The following is a 25,149-nucleotide window of genomic DNA, read 5'->3' on the forward strand; positions in this document are numbered from 1 at the left end:
TTTTCAATTCAAATTCAAAATATAATTTTTATATAATATAATATAAATAATTTTTATATAATATAATATAAATAATTCAATTCAAATTCAAAATATATTTTCTTTGCAAAATTCAAAACATTCTATGACTATATATTCTTTGCGAAAGCCAAAGAATTAAAATCCTCAGGTAAGTATGCAAAAGTAGTCTATAACAAACCAGGGGCGGACTTAAACCACGTCAAGTGCTGCAAGTGATGGGTTAAAAAAATAAAAATAAATAAAAGTATTATGACGTCTAACGCCCGCCTAATATTAATTGCCGATCTGTATATTTTTGTTAGAAAATATAATTAGAAAAAGTTTACAGTGAAAACTATGCTTTGCAGACGTTTGTAAAAGTGTTTTATAAAAATTGCTAATGTAAACTATACTTTGCAGGATATTAGAAAATTATTTATAAAACTTGCTAATGTAAACTATACTTTGCAGGATATGAGAAAGTTGGATAAGTTCATTAGTTTACGCTATTAAAAGTAGCAATCTGATTCGTTTTAAAAAAAACATGTTTAGTGTAAACTATCCTTTGCAGCATTTGCAGCAGTAATTTGATTGCAAAGCATTTGCAGCAGTAATTTGGTTGCAAAGATCGATAAACAACTCAAAAGAACTCAAGGAACTCAAAGAACTCTGTTCTATAAACAAAGTATTTCCTTAAATTTTCTATAAACAAAGTATTTCCTTAAATTCTATAAACAAAGTATTTCCTTAAATTTTTAACGTTTAAGCATAGCTTACAACTTGATTGATGATATACTTAAAAGATTTAAAACCGATAATCTTGTCGATTTAAATACATTTTATAAAACTTTATTGGATACATTTATTTACAACAATAACAAAAGGGTTAGTAACGAAGATCTTTTAAGTTTAAAAGACTATATGAGAACAACAATGTCAGAAGATCGACTTAACGGTTTGGCATTAATGTATATCCATCAAGAAATTGTTTCTTGTATTGATAATGTTATCAATAGATTTGCTATAAAAAATAGACGACTTGATTTCAATGATTAGTGTCTATACTGTTTATTCTAATACACACCAACAACTTTAGAAATTTTTGTCTATTATCACCTCTCTTCATATAACAGCTAACAAATAGGCATGGAAACCCCTGGAAAGGCCAAGACTTCAATGGTGTCCTTAACAGGACGGGTTAAATGTAACCCCATACTTTTGTTTTGGATTAGCTATATGATTAGTGGTCATAGTTCAGGCAAATATTAACCATCTCTTTTTGACAATCTCTTTATATCATTTTCTAATTTAGCGACAAAATAAAAAATTAAAAAAATTATTTCCAATAAATTTTCTCTCAATCAACCTAATAATATTCATAAGTTTTTGTGCCATTTAAATCAGTTTTTTACTGTAGTTGTCAAAACCATTAGCTTTCTTTTTATTTGATCAAAAATGATCTTCTTTCTTGTTGTTAAGGCTTAACTTGGTATGTCTTTTTTTTGTAATCTTGTTATATAAGAATATATATAACTTTTTATTTCACGATGTTTATAAATCCATTTGTATTTTTGTCTTTCTCTTTTTAGTGCTAAATTTTTCTTTCTTCGATTGTCCATATCTGGAATAAATATATTCCTAGACATGCTGATGAGCCCTGAAATTGGGCGAAACAATCATTTGTTGGTTTATATATTTATTATATATTTATATTTAAAAAAAGTTTCAAAGATACGGGCTTCTCAATGAAATAGCAAAAAGAAAATCCCTTTAAATCCTCTAGCTCAAAGGCAGGAGGATTTAGGGGATACATAGAGGGCAGGCTATGGGAGCGATGACCCCCCTTAAATGTTTTTTTTTATAATATAATTTTGTAAAAACGTAAGTAAATTTGGTATGCTGTTTAAAAGTGGCATAAAATTGTGTAGTCTAAATTCTTTTTTTTGGGCTTGCCTGCTTAAAAATCGTTAAACCTGTAAATCTGTAAACCTGTATATCGCCCCCTTTAATCGTTTGGATGGAACAAAAAGAAAAAATTGCCTACCCCCTTTACTACATGGTTGGGATCCGCCCTTACTCAACCCCCCCCCCCCCCCATTTTTTCCATTTGCTTTGTGGGCGTAGTTGCGTTTAAGCAAAAATAATGAAAACTTTCGGCATTTTCTAGAAGAAACTGAAAACATTTTTAATATTATATGTGTTACGGAAACTTGGTGCTCTACTTACAAACTTGAAAATAATTATAATTTTCATCTTAAAAATTTTGAATTAGTCTCATTAGAAAGACAAAGAAATAAACGCGGTGGAGGAGTTCTGATATACGTTAAAGAAAACATTGCGTATAAAGTTAGAAGCGATTTGAGCGTTTCTGACGAAGATAAGGAGATCGCAACAATTAAACTAATTATTAACAAAGGAAAAAACATACTTATAAGCAGCTGCTATAGGCCACCTGACGGCGCGTGCGAAAATTTTAGCTCTTATTTGCAACGTAATATAGTTCACGCTAGTAACAACGAAAGAAAAAAAAACTTTACAATTGGGGATTTTAATATGGACTGTTTTATTTATAACGACGACAAAAAAGTGAGAAGTTTCTATGATGAAATTTTTTTAGCAGGCGCAGTTCCCCTAATCAATCATCCAACTAGAGTAACTAAGAATTCTGCTACCCTCATTGAGAATATTTTTACTACAGACATCTTTAATAACTCCAGTCAAAAAGGTAAAAATCATAAAAACTGATTTATCGGACCACTTCCCTATTTTCCTAACCTTTAACACAATATTATCTAATAAAATTAAACAAAATAGAATTGTAAAAAAACGTATTTACAACAACAAAAAAACAAATGATTTTAAACATCGACTATCATTACTTCATTGGGGCATATCAACTTTAATGAAGATGCAAGTACTATTTATAATAAATTCTTTGAAACATTCTACTTAGTATATGACGCGAACTTACCAGTATGTGAAAAATTAATGAGTCATAAAACCTTTAACAGTCCTTGGATTACAAAAGGCTTATAATCCAAAAAATTCGTAAAAATCTTAAAAAAATATATTATTCTAATCTGATCAATAAATTTAAAAACAACCCAACGCGCACCTGGCAAATAATAAAAGAAATAACAGGAAAATCACTTAAGTTCTTTACCACAAACTATAAAATTTGAAGACGTAAATATATGTGAACCGAGCAATATTGAAAACATTTTTAACAAATTTTTTACTGAAATTGATACCAATCTCTCTAAAAAAATTCCTATAACCGAGAGTTCGTTTGAAGACTACTTGTGTCCTATAAATAAATCTTATTATAACAATGAGTATTCTTCTGAATTATCCCAGGACGAGCTTGATAGAGCCTTTAAATCTCTAAAAAGAAATAAAAGTATTGGTGCTGATGAAGTAAGTGGTAACATAGTTGTAGATTGTTATGAAAGTCTGAGAGATATTTTTTATAAAATATTTAATGCATCTATAAAACAAGGAGTTTTCCCAGATCAATTGAAAATTGCAAAAGTTATACCAATTTACAAACAAGGCGATAAAACAAATATTAACAACTATCGCCCAATTTCGGTTCTATCAACTTTTTCAAAATTATTAGAAAGAATAATATATAATAGAATATTTAAATATTTTGACCAAAATAATATACTATATACCAAACAGTTTGGCTTTAAAAAAAATATTTCAACTGAGCACGCAATTATTCAATTTGTTAGGGAAATCTCAGAATCTTTCGAAAAAAACAATATACCCTAGGAGTCTTTATTGATCTTTCGAAAGCTTTCGATACCGTTGACCATAAAATATTGCTTAAAAAGCTCGAATACTATGGAATTAATAACAATATGCTAAATGATGGCCTCTAATGATGGCCTTCAAAGTGACTATATTGAAATAACCTGTGGTGTTCCACAAGGAACACCACAAGTTATTTCAGGGTCTCTTATCACAGGTTGTTTTAGGTCCTCTTATGTTTTTAATTTATGTTAATGATTTAAGTAAAGCAGCTAATCTTTGGAGTATTATGTTTGCTGATGATACGAATTTTTGTTTTGATGATTTTTTATATCCCATGGTCACCCATCAGTTGTTTATATTTTATGGATTTAATGTTTTTACAATGATAGGAAAATTAGCGTCATACACGGAATAAAATGTTATAAAAAATTTTCGTAATATTTTGTCTGCATTTTCATTAAAGTTAATATGTTCTGAGCCTTTATCTCAACATTATGATGGAGACTGACATTATCCATCACCAGAGTGAATTCTTTCTCTGTTCACAAAACTCGTACAACTTCATCAATATATTCTCGAAACAAAATTGTGTTGACTGACACACTAACAGCTTTGCAGTGAATAATAATTAAACCATTGACGGCCAATACCATCGAAACGTTACACTTCCTAGGGCAAATGATCGGGTTTAGTGTTGCTCCTCTTCATGCCCATCAATGACTGCAAAACGTGGGTAAATTAAATGGACTTTCATCAATAAAAACAATATTTCGATAGCGATGAATAGACGAGACTGAAGTATGGTTATACCTAATATAGAAATAATTCAGATTGAGTTTTTCCTTGATCAACGACTAAATTTACAACAAGATCTCGCATGTTTTGGGAATCGGAATTTCGCGGCATGAAGATTCAGATTGAGTTTTTCGCAACAATGAAGTTTCAGATCGAATTTGACCAATCTCAAAACAAATTTTCGCGTATTTTGGCAAACAGAATTTCGCTGCATGTTTTAATGAAAATCTAATATGCACTTGCGCTAAATGTTTTAATAGGAAATCATGGTTGTTTTAATTATCATCATGCATGTTTTAATTGAACGTCATGGTTGTTTTGCCAATTCAGTACGTGTATAAAAAATATTTACCGGGTTTTGCATTCATTTAAAACAAGCATGACATCCATTTAAATTTAAAATAAATTCCATGAAATTAAAATAAATTAATATAATATCAATAAAAAATAAATTTAAATAAATAAATATATAAATAATTTCTTTTTTTTTTGAATAATATAGAATGTTGAGATTGCGCATGCGTTAAATGTTTTAATTGAAAATCACAATTGTTTTAATTGATTGTCACGATGTTTTAAATAAATGTCATGGTTGTTTTTTAACTGGATGTCATGGTTGTTTTAAATGGATATCATGTTTGTTTTAAATGAATGCAAAAAAAGGTAGGGGAGAGCGGGGTTGGTTGTCACACATTTTACATTTTAGGCTGCTCAGCTTTTAATTTTCATCCAATCAATGCCAAACTTTGCACAAAGCTAGTTTAACTATTTCCAGTAACTATTATAATATTTTTATGACATTGAGTGAAATATTTATTGCTGTAAAATCATTTTTCAAAGACCACTTCTGTGTGACAACTAGCCCCGCTCACGGGGTAGGTTGTCACATGGTGCGGGGTTGATTGTCACATTTGGATTTTGACAAGTTTAGATAAGAATTTAATGTAAAACGAGTACAAATTAACTTCGTTTATATTTTACTAAGAAAAATAAAAATAAAATACTATAAACTGAAATATATATATTTTAAATATAACACATTTAACAAATTTAGTTTATCACTATAAATGTTTTTAAATTTGGTTTTTTAAAAATTATTGGATAAAGAACACAATTCACAAATAAACTGTTGTAAGCCTGGTGTGCATTCTTCATGAGCCCATTTTTGGCAAACCTGACATTGAATCCACTGTTCTCTTGATCTGCTGTTAGAAAATGATTCAAAACAATAGATGCATAGATACTCTTCATCTTCAGATGAATTTAAGACTATAGAAGGTTTTTTCGTAGCAAGATTTGCTTTTATTAATTCTTTTTTACTTCCATTCGTAAATGATTTACAATTCCTAATAAAATTTTTTTTATTAGTTTTCTTCTTTTTATAATTAGCAAGCCATGCTTTGACAGGCGTGTTAGTAAGAATCATAGTTGACCGCTTTTTCCTACCTCTTTTTGATGCTAACCTCGGGCCTGCTTTAGGCAGAGGCCTAATACTCTCAGGTGGTATGATTGAATTGTTAAAACCTAATGTAGTGATTGGGTTCTGATTAGAGGTTTTATTTGATACAACTGGATCTTCTATTGTTATGTCTACCTGATTATCTGGTATCTGAATAGATTCTTTAAATCTTTTATTTGCTGGTTCTGGTTGCATTGAATAAGATTCACAGTCTTTTTTATTTGAATCAGCCTGTGAACAAGGTGGGTCAGGGCGATCAGTTACATAGTTAGGACAGTAATCAATTTCAGTAAAAATATCAGGATTTAACGGGTAAATACCTGTTGCAGCAAAACCAATTAAAATATTGTGGGGAGATACAGCCTTTGGAAATGCAATGTTTACTATTTTTGGAATATCATATATTGTAACAGTTTTTCCAGGATTTATTACTAACCATGATGTCATAGCAGTATTTATATAGTTTTTGAGAGGACCGTAAACTGCCTTATCCAAGGGCTGCAACTTATGCGTGCAATGTGGTGGAAAGGTAAGCATTACTATTCCATTATTTTTTGCCAAATCTAATCCTTCAATACTAAGATGGGTTTCGTGATTGTCAAGCAACAATAAACAAGGCTTTTCTTTAGTACATTTTGTATTGCCTACAAAATGTTTTAGATATTTCACAAAGTTTCCTTCTTTCATCCAACCACTTGGATTTGCATCTCCTGCACTTCCTGTTGGTGCACTGATTAGGAAATGATCTTTAAAGTTTTTACGAGGAAAAATAAAAAAAGGTGGAATACTATTTCCAATAGCATTTATTGTGCATGCTAATGTTACAAGAGTTCCTCTTTCAGCTGACGTGATGGCTCCTACTTGTTTTAATCCTTTTTTTGCAATAACCTTTTTAGGTTGCTGTACAGTAGTTACAGCAGTTTCGTCCATGTTCCAAATGTCATTTGGTGAGAACGAGTATTTTTGCATACAGTACTGCAAATTGCTAAAAAATGATGCAACATTCTGCTTATTGAAACTTGTCGCTTGACTTAAACTAGTAGCTTCAGGTTGCCTAATGGAAATATTTGAATGGCGCTTTATAAATCCTGTAAACCAATCCTTACCAGCTTGTTCCTTTACAACCCAAGAATTGGGAACCTTCATATTATTTTTAATTGCTAGCTGGAAAGCAAGTTTTTTTACTTCGGTAGGAGTTAAACCAAAATATATATCTGCTGCTCGCAACAGGTAGGTGACCAGTTCTTTTTCTACTTTTTCTGGCAATATCAATCGACTTTTGTATCCTATAACATTCAGGGAGGTTTCATTTTTGTCAATTAGATCTGCTATAGAACCATGTGATGGGTTAGTAATAATAATTTTTTTACAATAACGTGCTAATGTTCTGTAATTAATGCCATGGTTTTTTGCTGCTGATCTAATAGAAATGTTATTAATCTTTACATCTTTAACAGCACACATTATGACATCTCCAGAAGTATAACCTCTATTAGTTTTTCTTTTAAAATTTCGTACCATGTTTATTACTAAGCAAAGAAAAATATTAGCAAATAATGTAAACAAAACATTAAAATATATATATATATATATATATATATATATATATATATATATATATATATATATATATATATATATATATATATATATATATATATATATATATATATATATATATATATATATATATATATATATATATATATATATATAAACCCACTAAATATAAACAATGCACAAACAAAACAACAGACAGTTTTACAAACTAAACAACAGATAGTTGTTTAGTTTGTAAACAAAACAATAAACAGTTGAACTTCTGTAATCCTTTTTCTATAATTATACTAAACATTGGATCGCAATCTAAAGTTATGCACGTTGAAATAAAAATAATTTAGATTACAGATATTTAGTTAAACAAATATAACACTTTGACTTTAGATTTTTAAATAATATCTTAATAATTAAAATAATGCGGACAAATAAATAAAGCCACTAAATAATCTGCAAGCGGCGTTTAATTTGCAGCGCATGGAGTCGAGGCAATTGTGACAACCATCCCCATATATTTTGTGACAAGCAACCCCTTCTGAGTAAGTTGCTGGACACCTGTACATTTACCTAAAAGCGTGAGAATTTCATGATAATTTTTTATGGATTAAGTTACTCAAATGAATAAAGTACTTTATAAATCTACATTCAAAACACAATAAAATAATTTTCGTTTGGTAAAAGAAAATTTCTGAGTAGGCAAAATTTAACTTTTTCATATCAAAAACCTATAAAAACGAATAACTTTTCTTCTACACGCTAAAAAAAGATGAAAATTACTGTAAAAATGTTTTTTTTATATAACATTTCCATTGTATGATTTGAAATTTCTATATCTCATTTACATTTCCTGTAATAAACTTTGTGACAACCAACCCGCGTGACAACCTACCCCGCTCTCCCCTACTTATAACTGAATGACATTTCAAATGTTTGATTTATTTAATAAAGATTATTAAATAAATAAAACATTTGAAATGTCAATACAGCAATAAGTATACAAAAAATAACTTTAAGATCTTACATAAAAATAATTTGATTATTGTCTTTATTATTACATTGATAAGTTATCAATGTAATAATAAAGACAATAATCAAATTATTTTCCTACAATCTAAGTAGATTGTAGTAAAATGTTATAAGTACATTATTTAAATATTAATATTTCATTATTAAAAAAAATTAAAACATTTAAAATAAAGCATGAGGAACCTTTTAAGATTCTTAGAAGATTAATTTAAAAAAATGGAAAGGTAATATCAAAACCTTTTTTTATTCTGTAAAACGATACCATTTTTTAAAAATATTTTGCATCAAGTTTAAAAATATACTAAAAAAATAATCCGTAACTAAATTGGCCGAATATTGGCTACGGCATTAGTGTAAGAACAGATTTTTATAGCAAAATATTAAGCCGATACTACGTTGGCCAAATGTTGGCCCAACATAGTACGATATTTACAAAAAACCGATTTGCAGAATTGAAATAATACGTCAAAAAAAAACATTGGCTAAATGTTGGCCCAACGAAACAAATTTGCCAATGTTAAAATTTACGTTGGGCCAATGTAAGTATGCTGTCTGGGTAGAAGCTACTTTATAACAATAAAAAACTATAATGTAAAATCTACAAGTGGAACTAGATCTAATAGACTTTAGTGGTAACCTCTTTTAGTAAAACTATTATTTTCACATTATTAATACATTTGCAAAATACATTATTATTACATTATTTTTTGACTTTATTAGTGACTTCTATTAGTAATATTATTACCAGTTGACAGAGCAGTGGAATGGTCACATATTTGGCTCTTGCATTTCAACGTTGAGAAATGCAAAGTAATGCATGTTGGGCGCGGATGTAACAAGTCAACGTACAAATACTCAATGTCTAACGTCGACGGCACCCGTCGTCCTCTCGAAGAAACCGCAGTCGAAAGAGACCTTGGTGTGATGGTCTCGAATGACCTTAACGTTAGACCGCAAATAGGGTCAACCGCATCAGTAGCAAATAGAATGCTAGGGCGACTCAAAAAAACATTTCGCAGTCGCAGTTTTTATTTATGGCGCATTCTGTATCCCACTTACATTCGCCTCCAACTTGAGTTTGCTGTACAAGCCTGGTCACCGCATTTAAAATCAGACATTGCCATTCTCGAGCAAGTCCAACATCGAGCAACAAAAACAATATCGACTATTAAACACATGACCTATGAAGATGAACTTTATAGACAGTAGGGGAGACCGGGGCTAGTTGGCGCGGTTTTTACTCAATGAGCTCTTAAGCCCTAACAGTACATTTTTTTTGAAAATATTAAAGTGTAGTCTTAAAGAGTATGAATTTGGGTAACTTATAAAATTTGCATTCATTTACAAAAATATTTTTTTTTTCCATAGTAAAAGCCAACTTACCCCGTGAAAATTTTGCCAACTTACCCCGAAAGCCTTTTTTTATAATCAGTCTATAGATCTATAGATCCTGAAAAACGGCAGCTTTAAAATAAAGTCTGATTAAATATAGTAAACCAATTGTGACTGGAACTTTTACAATAATTTTTTTTTTTATACGACTAACTATTATCTTTGTAAAGTAAAAAGGAAGAGATGTTCCAAAAGTTACGTTTTTGTCCATAAAATGCATAAATCCTAATATCTCCCATGCGCATGCGCGAATCCTGACAATACTAAAGTGAATGATGAAATGGTTAATTAGGAAGGTTCTGTGTAATTTTAGTCACTTTCTGATGAAAGGCTCTGAAGATAAACGCAGTTCGTCAACTTACCCCTGCGGTCAACTAGCCCCGGTCTCCTCTACACACATATGAATGTCATAAAAAAAAAATTACAATTGTTTTAATTTAAAAAATATATATATTTATAATAATACAATCTTAACTAAAGATATAAGTCAGTATAAAATAAAGTAAGATTTTAACAACGACAAATTTTGCTAACGCTATTATTACCACACCAATTCTTGTTATGTTTTTTGAACACCTCAAGAGAAAAATTTCTTATGCGTTAAAGAGCAAAACATTTACCATTAGTTTTACTGCATAACTGTTTAATGTGTTCCCCAAACTTTAGATCTTTATCAATTGTTATACCAAGTAGTTTTACCTTATCGGAGGCAAAAACCCTTATATTACCTATTTTTAGCGATAGATTTTTTGTGTTTTTTAAGCCAACTAAAAGAAATTAGAACATATCTGGCTTTGCAACCATCGAGTTTAACTGAAACCAATTGATGGTATTGGTTGCTTCTTTTTGCACACAAAATTTTTTTCTCAAAACTATGATCACAAGCATAGATAGTGTTATCATCAGCAAAATTACAAAGTTCCGTTTTTTTAATAAATAAAAATAAATTATTTATAAAAATATTAAACAAAATAAATCCAAGGATTGACCCTTGAGGCATTCCAGATAATATATCCACCCAGATAATATATCCACTCCAGATAATATATCCTTTTGAGGCAGAAGAACCTATTTTTACCCTTTGTTTACGGCCAAAAATATAGTATAGCAAGAAATTAAGACTTTCTTTCGAAAAACCATAGGTTTTTTTTTAGCAATTTAGCAATTAGTAAGTCAATTAGCAATTAGTAAGTTTTTAGCAATTTAGCAATTAGTAAGTCATGCGCGATATAGTCCAACGCTTTTGAGAGGTCTATTAATATTGATCCAACAACATCTCCATTATTAATATAATCATGCCACTTATTAATTAACGAAAAAAGGGCATGCTGAGTACTACAACCTCTTTGGAAACCACACAAAAGTTTATCAAATCTAGGCTCAATAAGTATCAAGATTTATTCATATAAAATAGTTTCAAAAACTTTAGAAAAGACTGGTAAAATACTAATTGGACGGTAATTCGACTTATCAGATGATGTCATTCTTCTTGAAACATGGTATAGCATCAGTCATTTTTAGAAATGATGGGAAATTATCATCATGAATACTATTATTTATGCAATCTGTAAGACTGTCCCTAAAGTGAACAATATAAGATTTTAACAAAAAGTTGGTATATCACCACTAGTCTTTTTCTTATTATTCATAGACCCTATAATTTTTGTAATATCATCAGGTGTGATTTGATGGAACCGGAAACTTTGTGTATACTTACTAAATTTTTTCTTTATGTTATACTTTTGATAGCTGCATCTAGTTGCATATCTTTTGATAGCTGCAAATAGTTATTAAAAATATCAGTCAATAAAGAGTTGTCAGAGATGATGTTACCGTTTTCATCTAAAGCGATACGTTCGTTAGAGTTACGTGATTTATCTGAAAGGAAAGGTTTAGTTAACTTCTAGAGAGATTTATCTGAAATCGAGAGAGTGTTAATTTGCCTAAAATAAATTTTCTTTAGTTTACAGTTTAATTTTACTACCCTATTTCTTTGTTTTTGTACTTTAGCGCCGAAATATCAGATTTATCACTAAGGAATTTTTTATATAATGTAGAGCGGAGCATAATTGCATTTTGTAAGTCTTTAGTTATATAAGGTTTATTATTACCTCTAAGTATTTTAGACTTAGGAGGGTCATACAAATTTAGAATTTTGCTAAATATTTCAATGAAAGTATCTATATCATAACAAGAATTTAAGTTTTTATGGAGTGTTGTTGCAAAATTTTCATTTGAAAAATTTTTAAACGATCTATATCCCAGCGAACATTGACAGACTGGTACCGTATGGTTTTTAACAGGGCTTCTGGGAACGGGATTTAGAAGGGTTTGCGTTCTGGGTGCGGATTCACAACTTTTGCGTAACTCTTGCGTAGCTGAGCAAAAGTTACGAAAAACTTACGCAAAATATTTTTTGCGTAACTATTTGGTATTCACAACTTTTTCGCAGCATTTGCGCATGAGTTACGCAAAACTTAGGCAAAAACTTACGCAAAAACTTGCCCAAAATTTTAGGCAAATATTTTATAACTATTTGTATAAAGGAATTAGTTAGTATTACTAATTTTTTTTTTTATTAAGACACACAGGCCTATGTGACCAAACAGTAAATGTTTCTTTTTTAAAGACAGGGCTTAAATTTACTTACAATTATTATTTTTGTTGTTGTTGTTGCTATATTTAAAAATGTAGCAAAACCATATAGGAGCTATTCAAATAATACGTATTCTTATATGGGGTGGAGGTGTTTGAAAGTGTCACCAAATATCACATGAGAGAGGGGGTGGTTAGCCACAGTGTGACATGACAAAATTTTTAAAATTTAAATTCTAATCACAGCGGAATATTAAACCTTTAGCATAAAAGTTCAAACTCAAAGATATATTTGTTTAAAAATAATGTCACGTCACAAATAGGGCGGGGAGAAATTGTTAAAAATGTTACATATACAAAGAAGGGAGTCTAAAAACAGCAAAAAAGTGTTTCATTGTATTTGAATAGTCCAATTTAGCATATACATGCAATTACTTTTAAAAGTAATAGCATATATAGCATAAACATTCTTTCAATCTATTTTGAGTATCTATTAGGAAAATAATCAAAATAATTAATAATTGGATTAAAAATGGAACAAATAGGAGTCGTTTGATTTTTTAATGAGATATCGATTATTAACAAAATGCTACACATCTATTATTTTAAATATAAACATTACAAGCACTCATTAAGAAATAATTTGGGCATATTTATTCAAATCCAAATGGGTAATATAGATTGTATTATCCTGGGCTTATATAAGATAATTATTCGGCTTCCTGTATGATGCCATCAGTGAATGCTCATTAGTTTTATTTAACCCTAACTCTAAACCTGCAGCGAACCTTATTTGTAAACATTACTGGCTAAATAAACTAGCTAAAATATACAGAAAACTAGCATTTGAAAGAACTTTTTTATTTATTTTTAATATAAAAAGAAAAAGAAAAACAACATGAAATTAATACTTTGAGGCATTTTTTTGGCGCCCATACCGGTCCTATAGTGCCAAAAAAGGTCTGGGTTCACCCCTGATCAGATCATGCAACTTGTCTTGCATTGCTTCAGGAAATTAAAACAAAATGCTTTAGTTTAGCATAAAATTTCACGTTCATAAAATAATGGAAGTGCTAAACTAAAGTGTTTTTTTTAACTTCTTGTTTTCATTCTTACTTCTCATACCCTAAGGTATAAAAAAGCATCATGATAATTGTTAAATTTTCTTTTTAGTGGCCTTGTTTTATCATATAATTGACTTGAATCAAAAACACTTTTATTTGCAATAGGGAATGACAGTTTCATAAAATAAAGAAGTTGCTTCAATAAATTCAAGAAATACATTTGATTGCATTCTAGTATATTTGAAACTATTTATAAACAAAATTTCTATTGTCAGAAATATAAGGAACATTTTGAAAACATAAGCAAAAGTTCAACAACTTTTCCAAAACATACTATGAAAAATATATCGTATTTTTCATAATGTTATGAAAAATGTTTCAATTATATTAATTAATAAAAGCTGAGTTTGAATTAAAACCTACTTGTTTTTTGTAATTTTTTTTTCAGTGATATTTCAGATTGAGAATTTATGGTACCATACCTGCACGAATAAAAACATAATTTTTATATTTGATGGATAGCATAAAGTTAACTCTGTGAATCAGGTACATGCAGTATAAAAAAGTTTGACTCTTTGACAGAGCAAGTATTGATTAAATCACAACAACAAGTATTGTAGTAGGTTTTCAACACACCAAATACAGTACAATCTAATTGCTACAACAAGTGTGAACAATATGCTGTCATCTCAAGAGTTGTAATACTATTTTCAACAGCAACAGATAATAATTCTACTGAATTGTGAAAAGCACTATCACTCCATTTGGACTAACTGGTGGATCAAGGAACTTTTTATGGAATTTCTGCTCTTTGCAATAATAAACTACAACAATGAGATTTCATATAGAAATACAAAAAAAGATCTACCGAAGCAATTTAAACTATTACAGAATATGTTTATTATTTGCAAATAACAATATTATCTACCAAGAAATTAGGCTTTAAGAAACAATTTTAAAGCCTAATGTTTTTAATAATTTAAATTATCCATAGATATTAATATCTCCTGATAATTAAAATAATTAAAAACAAAGCATTATTATTCAAAATAATCTTAATATTGTTATACCTTTAATACTTTTGAATAATTAAAATTATCGAAAAAACATAGCATCATTATTCAAAGTAAGTTTAATATTTAAGTTATAATACTTTTTAACTTCAATAGCCTGATTACTCAGAGATAAATTTTGCATTATTATATTTTGAAATAGTCTTGTTCTCATTTATAAATTAAAAAAAAAAAAAAGATTTGAAAAACTAATGAATTGATTACATATTTTTGTGAATATTGTATCTATATTAGGACAAATATTTTTTCTCTCACACAGAGAGAGTGAGAGAGTGAGTCTCTCTCTCTATTTCTCTCTCTCTCTCTCTCTCTCTCTCTCTCTCTCTCTCTCTCTCTCTCTCTCTCTCTCTCTCTCTCTCTCTATGCTAGTTATGCAAGTTAAAGTATATACTTCAATAATATTATTGTATATATTTTTGTATAATATAGTATAGATAGTATAGTATAGATACAACCATAAGTTAATATAGTATGGATACATCATTATGATGTATCCTTTATCCTTATGATACATCATTATGATGTATCATTATTATGATGTATCATTATGATATGATGATCATATAGCATTGATGTATGACAATAACTAGTTATTAAATTAATTTATTTAATAAGTTATTGGCATACTGCAAAACTATATGATATATTCGTACTATAGTCGCTCTCCTTGTTTTAGCTAGGCTATGAGAGTGAACTATCCATTATATAGATTGAGTGTATATTTTTTTAACCTTAAATTTAAGGTGAAACAAGTTTTATAAAACAAGTTTATGTAATACATCTAAATTTTTGGTAAATATACTGCTATTGTTGTTGTCGTTAAAAAAAAAACTATTGTTGTATTATTTAAATAAATAACTTAACGTATAGCAGTATAAAATTAAGATAAAATTATATTTTATTGGCAATAACAAACAAAATCTGAAATCTTTCATAATAATAAAAACGCCATTTTTAAATATTATTAGATGATTTAAAGTTACGCCAAACTTAAGTCAGAAAATAGCAGACGTAACTTTTCTTGCGTAAAGTTTGCTGAGCAATTTTTAGGAAAATGTTGTGAATATACCTTTTTGCGTAAATAATAACTTATGTAAAAACTTAATAATTTCGTAAGTTTTTGTTTACGCAAGGTTTGTGAATACCACTTAGTCTTAACTCTGAACTTAAGCAAAACTTACGCAAACTTTTCGCAAATTTTGGACTTACGAAAGTGTTGTAAATCCGCACCCAGTACGGTTGAAAAATTAAGCAAAAATACGGTTGAAAAATTAAGCAACTTACCTTGTGCATAAAAAGTTCTTACAATATAACGTATAAATTATAGTTATAATCGTCATTATTGTCTTACTTCCTTGTGGCATAAACTCTTAGAGTCATGAATAGTTTTTGATGGCTATTGAACGTTTTTCTTTAAAACCAAAAGTGCAATTTAGTAGTATTTTATTCCCATATAAAGGAGATTACGGAGTATGGATTTTTTCTATTTTCTTTTACATTTTGTAGCAGAGTAACTTACTGTGTAATTACTGCACTGTGTTACTGAGTAAGATGTTGTATGCAATTGTTGCATTCGATGAAGAAAACAATACAGATTACCTACCACTAATTTGGTTAGTAAATGCTAGGAGTGAAAATGTGTTATCAATAATTTCCTCTAGAAAATCTACAGATTTTTGTTGGCCTTGCTGGAGAAATATGAAAAAAATAGACTTAGCTAAATCAATATGCCAAGAACTTGAGGTTGGATGGCTTAGGTTTTCAGGAAGAATTTTGTCAACTGCAGGTAGTTTATATAATATTCTCAAAGATAGTAAAGTAATAATTTTGATAATTTTTTATAAATTTATTTAAGCATTTAATCATAATTATTGATATCATCATAATTTGAAAATGAAATTTTGATTCATCAATAACTAAAATAAGTTCTTTTAAAAATTTAGACACATAATCTGAAGCAAAAAAAAAAAAATGCAGATATGCAGAAGATACCTCAAATGTTGATGAAGTTGCATAATTTTAATTTAACATACAAATGATGTTAAATTAATATTATGTAACTTAACTTATGATACTGGCTTAAAACTTGTACATTTATGAATTATTAAAATTTCAAAAAAAAAAAAAAATACTTTTGATAATTAGCCAGTCCTTTAGAGATAATCAAGAAGAGCCTTTTAAGAAAAGTTAGTAAGGTATTATTTTAATATTAAAATTTAAATAATTATTAGCTATTATAATGTCATGTTCCAACTAAATATCTGTCATTTATGCATTGCATAAAAATTTATATATATATATATATATATATATATATATATATATATATATATATATATAATATATATATATATATATATATCAGTGTTTGGAAAGTTCCTTTTTAAAAGGATCTCGTTCCGTTCCCCGTTCATTTCGTAAAGTAAGAACTCGTTCCAATTCCTCCTTCCTTAATCAAAAAAAAAAAAACTTGTTACGCGTTTCTTAAAAAATAGAACTCGTTCCTACTTCGTTCCTTTTTTTAAACTTATTTTTATATAGTAAATGGTATTACTTATTGTACATTTATGACAAATTTAAGAGTAGATATATTGTTTCGCTAAGCGGGTGCTTTTTTAAAGTGTTTTGCTTAATCATTACTTTTAAAATTTTTTAAAATATTTCTGGTGTCCTGCCGGCCTAGTCTGCCTCTGCATGTACTTTATACACATAAAATTGATATATTAATTTCAGCTATTTCGAAAGTATGAGCATTATAAAAGTGTTATTGTAAAATAAAGATTTAGAAAACAAGAAAAAAGTATAAAGACAAAGAAAAAATTATACAGACAAAGAAAAAATTTTAGACACCAACTTTATTTTGTTTCAATAAAACTAATTTTTCAAATAGAGAGTCACTTAATGTATGTCTTTTTTCAGTCATCACGTTAGACCCTGTCGAAAATAGTTGTTCAACCGGAGCACTCGACGGAAGAGGTGTGTTAAGTTCTAAAAAAACTTTTAATACTGCTGGGTATAATAATAACACAGTAAACTCTTTTGACTGTGATTTTAAATATAACTCCAACTCCTCAATACCAGAACTTGTAACTACGTTGCTTTCCAGTGGTAAACAGAAAAAGTCTTCTTTAGACGAACCTGTTGCTATATGTAAAGAGGATTTGATTTCACAAGCTGTTGAACTAAGATCCACATTTTCAAACAAAGACTTTAACCAGGTTTCTGCTGTGAAACGTTTGACACCATCAAGCCATAATAATTTAAAACGCGGTATTAAACAAGATGCTAATATTAGTTCTTTTTTTTCCCAAATAGAACAAAATCGAGTTTTAATTGAAGTTCTTACCGTGTTGACAAGTGGACCACAAAAGTTCATACTTTTCTGTTGCAAAATAATTAATTTTTTATCCAAAGCATAAAGCGTTGGTAACAAATACCCCATGAACATTGATTCTTCTCCTTGTAAAAAGTCTAAAGATTGGGCAAGAGGAGTCATCACTTCACAGTATTCATGAATTAATTGAATTTCTTGATTAGTGAACCTTTGTATTTCGCAGAAATCCATTATGTTATTCATTTTGTTATGTCCATTAGAGTCTGAAAATATATTTTTAATTTGTAATAAGCTATCATAGGTACAGTTCCATCTTGTTTTGTTTGGTGTTTTTAAATAAACCTCTAATGTATTGTGAATTTTTTCAGCAACTCTATTTGATATATTTTGTTTACTCCATAATGATGAACACTTGCCCATTGCTGTCCTATAAATTTTCTTAAAATTAGTTTCTGAAGTCTGTACCATTTTCTCAACATCATTTTTTGCTAATAAGTCTAGTGTATGGCTAGCACATCTAAAATACATCCAGTTGTGGTAACTGAACAAATAAGTCATTTTCTTCTTGTTCATAACTACTTTTGTCCAAAATTTCATACAAATTTATATTCTCATCGCATAAATTGTCATTGTCATTATCTTCATCATCATCATTACTATCTTCTTCATTCTCTGAATTTATTGAAATTGGATATGATTTAAAAGCTTTTACAAAATTCGAACCACTGTCTGTTGTTGTAGCAACAATCTTGTTTTGTATTTTATAGGTTGTATGAATCTTATACAAAACATTAGCCAAAACAGTATATGTTTGTCTTCCTTTTAAGCGACTACATGCTAAAGATACTGAATGACGCTGTAGAGTCTTTTGATCTATCCGATGGCAAGTCACCCCAATATAACCCCTTTTACCTTTACTCCAACAGTCAGCTGTGGTTGCAACATACATAACATCTGCTAGTGTTGAAGTAATATCTTCAATCATTGATTAATACAGATTATTAATAGGTAGTTTTAAAGTTTTACTACAAATAATCTTCAGGTCTTTAGGAAGGCCTAATTTCACCAAATTCACGAATGATGGTTTATCAACTATATTTAAGGGTTGTGTTTCACTAACAATAAAATTTACAACAAGTTGATCTAAACTTTTTTGATTTAATTTAAAATGCTCATTTCCTTTATTGGTTCCATATTTCTCAAGAGTAGATTGTACCACTCCTTTTTTCACATTCTCTGATGAACTTAATTTTTCTTTTTAACAAATGCATCTTTTTTACCTTCATTTATAGCTTTTTCAAAAGCAACCATTTTGAATGGGTGAATTCTCTAATAAAAAAAAAATTTTAAATTAACAATTTTTACTAATAAGTAAATCAAATTTGAAACCTCAGCAAATTCAAAGAGTTACATTCTTTATTCAACATGGTGTAATTATTGAATTTGCATGTTTAACAATATATGCACCTATTCAAGCTACTTTATGTTTACAATAATTTCTTTTTTGCATCCGCTGGTATGAAGTACATAGAATGATACTATGCATGCTAAGTATGTATTTTATTTCATGCATAATTCAAAATAAGTTAACTGAGTTAAATTCAAAATAGTAAGAAACACTAACATTTATTTACCTTAATATGCCGTTTTAAATTAGATGATGTATTTTTAGCTGTACTTATTTCTTTTCCTAAAGGGCACACAAAACACATTTTGCATTTATATTATTGCCATTCATTCCATTAAATACAAAAAATGATTCCAAGCCGCTCCAAGGCAAACTTTTATCTAAGAGAAAAAGAAAACATTACTTAGTGTTAAGCATAATGAGTAATTTAGTTGCATAGACTTACGACCTCAGTTAAATTAAGGACGTTAGTTAATAAACTTACTTTAAAAATAATAGACTTAAGTCAATGCAATATAAAATAGATAGAAAGTAACAGCATATTTTATACAAACTTACCACTAACTTCAGTATTATTACAAGCATAATTTCTGACACTTTCAATAACTGGAACATCACACTAATCGTTAAATACAGGAATGGCTCCCTATTTTGGATTGGACGAAAAAAGATTGTTTTTCTTAGTTTTAAATACATTTTCTATTTTTCTTTCTGATGGTGATTTACCTTGTAAAATTGGAATATTCAGCTTTCTCCATATTAGTTCAATTTCTTTAGCCAACTCTCTCCTTTCTGCTTTTAACATTTGATGAGAAACTTTTAAATTAATCAATAATATGCTGTTCTGAAGACATTTTATTCATTTCACTAATACTTTTAACAATAGCACATATTCTTGAAGTCTTAGCTTTTTCAAATCTCACTAAATTTGATTCCCAAACTTTCTTATTCTGGTCTTTATAACTTATTAGGATAACATTAAAAAGATAGGAAAAATTATTTTCAGCTTGGGGGGTAATCTTTTTCAAAAATTAACATTAAAAACTTATATTTTCTGTTTATAAATATAACTTCTCCACTCATGGTGACAGGGGGAATTAAAAATTCTTAAAAAAATTTTTTAGTCATACCCCTAATGTACAATATAAAACATGTTATTAACGCGGATTTGTTCAATGTTTCCCCCACAAAAAGATGATTATGACGCTATTGTATTTGAAACTGCATTATACTTATCTTTCAATGTTGACAACCTTCCAATATGTAAAGCAAGTTTCTCTCAAATATGGCATTGCTTTTTTTAAAAATTGTTTCATGATTTAGATCAAAGAAATAGCAACACCAAAAAATCTTGTTGCCAAAACATTTGGCGACTCACCATGTAAGACTTGTGTTAAAAATATGTGATTTAAGATAATTATTTAATAATCATATTATTATTTAAGTTTTTATTTGTTTCTTTTTAGCTAAATTTGGTGTCGCTAGCTATTATTGGTGAAAATATTGACTTATTCATTAGATAAAGTTTGATGCATGCTCTTACCCAGTTTCCTTCTTCACGTTTCAATCATGTATATTTTAGGTGACCTCGTCCAGGTTACAATTTTACTTGATTGAAGCATGAAAGTTACGTTGCCAAAATATTGTGTATTTTGGAACTTTTTTTATACTCAATAAAAGCCTATGATTAGAAACTTGGAAAGATATTCTTTATTTTATTTACTATTTTTTTATAATATAGTTTCAGGAATTATTTTTTTTGGGATATTCCCGGAATACCGGATATTTTTCTGAAATTTATCTTTTTCCAAATATCCGAAAAGTTTTCCATACATGAAAGTTAAAGTATATATTATTGTCATCAACTTGGCTGAATGCAAAATTAAGGGAAAAATTAGGGGGAAAATATTCTGAATTTTTTCAGGATATTTTCCGCAAACAATTTTCCGAATTTTTTAAATATAATGATTATATGAAATATATAGTTTATATATTCATTATTGTAATTACTTTTTATTATACTTTTATAATAATATAATTATTTTGCATTGTAGTTTTATAATAATAAAAAAAGTATCAGGGTATAAGATATTTCAGGGTATAAGATATATCAGGGTATAAGATATCTTATAACATCGCAATGCATTTTTGACAAAAATAAAATGTCACATATAATATTTTATCTAAACATATTATATTATTTTATATCAATTTTTTGTCAATTTAGGTTTAATAAATATATTAAAAAGCTTAGTTCAAAATCGTGTAACGTTATGGCAGATAATTCTCATATTGCAACATGCAAAAGATCAAACCCTAATACAAGGTATACTTTTTTTTCTACCCTATTATATAATATTTTAGACTGTCAAATTTGTCGATGTAATTAATTTAATAATAAATAAGTTTTTATAGCTTTTTTATTATTAAATTTATTAAACTACCTGACAAATGATAAGTTCTGTATAAAATATTATTGACTAGGAAGATCCAATGGTATTGTTATGTTACTGCCTAGGAATATCATTCTGTAGTAAGACACAATAACCTTTTAACTTTTAAAGTTTGAGAAAATTCACTTTTCCCTCTCTTCGTCTTCTTTTGTGATCGCACCCTGTAGCAAGAATTTAATTTAGTTCATATCTTGTTGGAGAATGTAACTTGGTTCTGAGTTGAATTTTTAGTACTCGGTATTTATTGGTGACCTAATTTGACATATTATACATACTTTTAGTTTTATACTTAATATATTATATATAATTAGGGGTAAATGAGGCACCTTAGCCGTGGTGAATGTTTCCACAGCAAAAGGAGCCTCAAGGTGAAAATCTCACCATAGGAAAATTATGATATAAAATCCCCACTATAATGTTGTGAGGTTATGTGTTAACTATTACATTTTTTTAAATTGTTATAATTTTTCTGTGTGCATTCTAAAATTACATTTAATGTTCAAAACTTTGTAGATTACTCATTTAAAGCAACTTCGTGGGCTGTAACCTTTGCATCTAGTGAGTTAATGTATGAACAAGTTAATGCAGAAACAAGTGCAAATATAAGAAGATGGAAAACAAAGAAAACAAATTATTTAATCAGATGTTATCACATAAGGTGAGTACAGGTCTTTTTCTAATCACGACCATCAGTTATTAACTTTATATACAGATATATATTTATCTATAGACAGATATTAGATATAGATATATTAGATAAACAATATTTTTTTAGACTTGTATTTTTTATTTTGTACTTCTTTTTTTTTATTTATCTGTCAACTTTTTTGTTATGTCTTTTTATATTAAATCCTTATTTATTTTTTAGCAATAAGAGTATAAAACTAGAAGGCAAATGACTTTTTTTATTTTTCTACATTGTATGTAGTATTGTTTTCTTAAAATTATTTAATGATTTAGATAAAAGAAAACAACTAGAAAATCTTGTTGCCAAAATGGTTGGCAACTTACCAAGTAAGATTCGTTTTAAAAGTTTGTGATTTAAGATAGTTATTAAATAACCATATTATTATTTAAGATTTTATTCGTTTCTTTCAGCTAAATCTGATTCATTAGATAAAGTTTGATGCGTACTCTTATAGGAGAAAATATCGACTGATTCGTTAGATTATGTTTGAAGCGCGCTTTTATGGGAGAATATATCGACTGATTCGTTAGATTAAGTTTGAAGTGCGCTCTTTGTGGATCGAAGTGTGCTCTTCGTAAGTTGCAGATCTATGACTTTGTACTTATTACTTATTGGATATAAGGAGGATATTTTAACAAAAGTGCAGCTTTTATTACAAATTCAAAATGTTTATGTCAAGAACTAATATACTGACTAATAAAACCATGTAATTTAAAACGTATTAAATATTTTCTTGATGAGTTTTTTTTCTTTACACAAATACAAACACTTCGTTTTTATAAAGCATAATTATTACTTAAATATTACGTGCCAAAATTAACGTAAAAAGCACGTCTTTTAGACAGTTCATGGGGACCAAAAAGTTACCTAAATATCACGTGCCAAAAGTAACGTGAAAAACACGTCCATAAATCACCTGAATTGGTCATTTCATGGGGAACAAAAAGTCACCTAAATGTCACGTGCCAAAATAACGTGAAATTCACGTTTTTGTCACGTCGCTGTGCCTATTGGGTATGATCTCAAATATCTACTTAATAGGTACTCGAAAAATTGCTAAAAATTGCACGTCCACACTTAAAGTTACCCAAACCGTAGATGGACATGTTATTGTTAATGCTTGTTATTCACACTATGGACATAAAAATGAAATTCATCATATTTCTCAATCAAGTGTTCAAAGGCAAGAAATTGCTAGCAAACTTAAAATGGGTGTAACCAAAAATAGAATCCTAGATGATATTAGAGATGAAACAAGTTGTGTTCAATCCAGGTTACATTTAACCCAGCGTCAAGATATCAAAAACCTAGAGAAAGCATTCAACATTATTTCTATACAACTTCATGCCAATGATCAAGACAGTGTTGCAATTTGGCTAAAAGAATGGCAAATGAAGGGAAATAGTCCTGTTTTTTATTATAAACTACAGGGTGAGTTAGATACATGTTATACATTTAAAGAATTAGACTTTATAATTATAATGCAAACAAAACATCAAAAAAAAATGCTGCAACAGTTTGGAAAAAATGGTGTTTGTAATGATTCTACGCATGGCACAAATGCATATGATTTTCTCATTATACTGCTGATTTACTAACGGTAATAACCAATTGGTTTTATTGCGCACGAGATAGATACGAAGCGGTTAAGCTTACTGCTTTTAAAATTTTTAATGCTTTTGCTAAAAAAAAGCGGGTTGCAAATCTTCAGCATAAAAAAATTCCTATGGTATATCATATCCAAGGTACTCTTTGCACGGTCGAAAAAGTTTTTCAAATTGGCATGTCTAGAACATTTGCGAGCATGTAAATCACGATGTCGCATGCATTATTCGTTTCTGCATTCAGATGGTTTTTCATATGTAAATTTAAAAAACTGATGAGCTAATTTTAACTTTATTTTGTAACTGTGTTTTTAAAAATAAAAAAATAAAATTTGTTGTACACAAATTTTCTTTTTTTATCATTTTTCACACAACTTTTAGAAGTTATGCAATCCAAAGCATTGTTGAAATCAGGATTGCTGATTTTTTTTGTTGAGTAATTAGAACAGTTAATATCTTGAGTTGAAAAATTCACTAATAATAATTTTATTACATTATTTATGATTTTTATTTTTTTAAACTTAAAAAATAAACTTTTCTCGGAATAATGCAAATAATTACAAAACTAAATGTCAATTTAATTTTTCGGTTAACTAATGAATATAAAGTCTAATGTAGTTTTTTGATAAGGGGTCGTCCATAAAATACGTCACACAATTTTTGACCGTTTTTAACCCTCCTTCCCCCTCCCCCCCCACCTTTGTCTCAAAATCGTAACACTTTAGAAGCAAGTTTTGTACGAGTCATCACAAAACCACCAAACCCCCTGCCCCTTATAGCGTAAAGTAATTTGTGGACGACCCCTAATCATTTCATTAAAAAAAAAAAAAATTCATAACTGGCTATAATCAAGGTTAAAAATTTTGATATCAACTTTTTTTCTAGTTGATGGAAGTTGAAAATGCGCTTTTTAATTTTTTCCTCCTTACAATTGGTGAATAT

General features: G+C 28.7%; 1 long non-coding RNA gene across 2 annotated transcripts; it reads left to right on the top strand.

Moving 5' to 3' along the window:
• Positions 1-20,426: 20,426 nt before the first annotated feature.
• On the top strand, positions 20,427-23,311 carry LOC136087235 (uncharacterized). Of its 2 annotated transcripts, XR_010641657.1 has the most exons (6): positions 20,428-20,843; positions 20,929-21,058; positions 21,690-21,788; positions 22,429-22,573; positions 22,876-22,929; positions 23,014-23,311. It is a non-coding gene; the product is annotated as an uncharacterized LOC136087235 (long non-coding RNA). The 2 variants fall into 2 exon arrangements; XR_010641656.1 differs by having other exon boundaries at positions 20,427-20,843; positions 20,929-21,788.
• Positions 23,312-25,149: the final 1,838 nt, after the last annotated feature.

The sequence above is a fragment of the Hydra vulgaris genome, chromosome 11, assembly GCF_038396675.1.
Source record: "Hydra vulgaris chromosome 11, alternate assembly HydraT2T_AEP".
NCBI lineage: Eukaryota > Metazoa > Cnidaria > Hydrozoa > Anthoathecata > Hydridae > Hydra > Hydra vulgaris.